A 2715-nucleotide genomic window follows, 5' to 3' on the forward strand; every position below is an offset into this window, starting at 1 on the left:
TCAAGATATGTGCTTATACATAGTGATTTTAGTGTACCTTATAAGGGCTGTTAAATTAACTTTCTGTCTTATGACTGCAATCAAATGTTATATAATGTATTCTTTTCAAACCATTACAGCCAGAAACGGCCACCCACTCCAGTGTTCTTGCCTGGAGAATCCCAGGGACGGGGGAGCCTGGTGGGCTGCTGTCCATGGGGGCGCAAAGAGTCAGATACGACTGAAGCAACTTAGCAGCAGCAGCAGCAGGAGAAGAAACTTAAATACAGAACTCTTTTATACGTACTTTGAAGTCAAGCTTCTTACATTCCAAGAATATAAGAGCTAAGCAACAAAGAAAAATTAAATGTTGATAATGACCTCATGGGCACATCCAAATTTTTTCTGAACTTAAGGATAACAATGACAAACATTTCTTAATTTATGAAAAACATAAAACTGAGATATAGTTAATATTAAAATACACACAAAAAAGGGTACAAATAACCCTAAAGAATGGCTGATTAGTGGACTGACAAACATCAGAAAGGCCTGTATAAGAGACAGAGACAGCATTTAAAAGAAGGCATACAACCTTAGAGTCTTGAGGCAGAATTAAAATGGGAACAATAATGCAAACAAGGACAGACATTAGAGACAGTGTGAATAAAATTTTTTTTAACGAAAGTATTTTAATGATCAGACAAATGCTGTATCTCCTGCCTTACTTAATGTTAAGAGAACTGAAACACTAAGTAAAGCTGGGTTTTAGCTCTTTCAGCTACATGAATTATTATGTTACCTTGAGAAATCTACTTCCTTGAATTCATGTCCTCTGCTGGCAACATGAAAGGGTAAAATAAGTTGCTGTCTGATCATTCCTAATTTTTTCAGTTTTCTGTGTGTGGCAGACTCTAATATTTCATTACTAGTATTACTACTGTACTGCAACATCCCTATCTCAATTTAACAGACACATCCCAATCAAGAAACAGTAATAATATGAAATAAAGCCTTGGACACAGAAGTAACACATAGTTTTTTAAATACTAGGATCATCAAATCTTTATAAATTTTACAGATATTGAGATCCTCATTCAGAGCTTTGGTAAGTTTTTTCCATCTAACTAACTATGGTTGCACTGGGTCTTTGCTGCTGCCTATGGTCATTCTCTGAACTCCGAGAGTTGGTGATGGACAAGGAGGCCTGGCGTGCTGCGATTCATGGGGTTGCAAAGAGTCGGACACGACTGAGCGACTGAACTGAACTGAACTGATGATCACTCTCTAGCTGTGGTATCTAGGCTCCAGGGTGAGTGAGCTCACTAGTTGCAGTGTATAGGCTTAGTCCATGGTATGTGAGATTATCCCAGACCAGGGATGAAAACCATGTCCCCTGTACCGGCAAGCAGATTCCTACTGGAGCACCAGGAAGTCCTTCAATAAGCTTTAAAATATCATTTGTCAGAAATGTGATTCTGTTTTCTATTAGTAAAGTCAATTAGAAGCAACATATCAAAAGGCAGCAGGGAAAAGAAACAAAATTATGGGAAAAAACGAACATTAAAAATAAATGTTGTCTAGGGACTTTCCTGGTGGTTCGGTGGCTAACAACACCCTGTGCTGCTGATGCAGGGGGCCTGGGTTTGGCTCCAAATCAGAGAAATAGATCCCACATGCTGCAACTAAGACCCTTGACAGCCAAATAAATAAATATTCTTTAAAAAATAAATAAGTGCTGTATAAAATTATTATCTCTGGCCCAAAAGAACTACCATGTAATTGAGAAATCTAGACTGTGGTCCATATTGGTAGAAAAAATATTAAAAAAACAGAACATATATTGTTGTTTTAAATTCAGATAACCTCAATTAATTCCTCTGTAGAATACTGCTTTTCCCAAAGAGATGGGAAAGCGTATCTTTATTAAAATGAAGATTTTAAACATATTTCTTTACATGTATTGTACATGGCTGTGATTAAACAGAAACAACAAAAGGATCCCTTATACTGAAGAGTCACATACAGTGTAAATGACATTATGCTACAGATTTTTATCTTGGATCAAAAGGAAAAAAAATATCCTGGGTCATATTCTTTTAAAAATCTAAATTAGCAGGAGTGCTAATAAAAAACTTAATATTATGTGTCACACTCCCCTCTTTCTAAAGATAAACCTCTTTTAAAATCACCCCATTAAGATAAATTTTGCACAAAGGTAAAAATTATATGAGTAATTTTACCTCATATAAGTTTTTTTTTTACTACTTAGTTTACTTATTTCATTTACTTAGTTTACTTATTTCATTTACTAAATGCTTGACTGATAAGAACAAATGGAAATGGAAGGTGAGAAAGATTGGGCTTATCCCATAGGATCTGTAGCAGAGGAGAAAACATTAAGTTGAGAAGGAACTTAAACTAGAATTTTACAAGCCTAGGGGAGATTAGAAAAACTCTACACTGAAAGTAGCTAACTTTGATTATTACACAAAATTAATCAAAAATGAAATTTTAAAAAAAGAAATTATTTTAATAATAATCTCAAATATAAGTGTACTTCCTTTTTAAAAGAAAAAGTCACTAAAAGCTAATATTAACATAAAACCTAAATGTGAATTAATCTTTACATATAAACAAACTCAATGTCCATAAGAAAGGGGCAAAATTTACAGTCAAACCAAGTAAGACAATTAAAGTTAAATTTATAACATTGAAAAAAGGTAACTGATCTAA

The 2715-nt window shown here is 34.2% G+C and overlaps 1 protein-coding gene across 1 annotated transcript in view; it reads right to left on the reverse strand.

Annotated features, from left to right (window-relative positions):
* The window catches only part of LOC105000847 (lysine-specific demethylase 6A-like), a gene marked incomplete at its 3' end in the record, with an annotated part of 9541 nt that overhangs the window by 4607 nt on the left and 2219 nt on the right, over positions 1-2715 (reverse strand). The gene's annotated exons all lie outside the window — the stretch shown is intronic.

The sequence above is a fragment of the Bison bison genome, unplaced genomic scaffold (assembly GCF_000754665.1).
Source record: "Bison bison bison isolate TAMUID 2011002044 unplaced genomic scaffold, Bison_UMD1.0 scf7180017854482, whole genome shotgun sequence".
Lineage (NCBI taxonomy): Eukaryota > Metazoa > Chordata > Mammalia > Artiodactyla > Bovidae > Bison > Bison bison.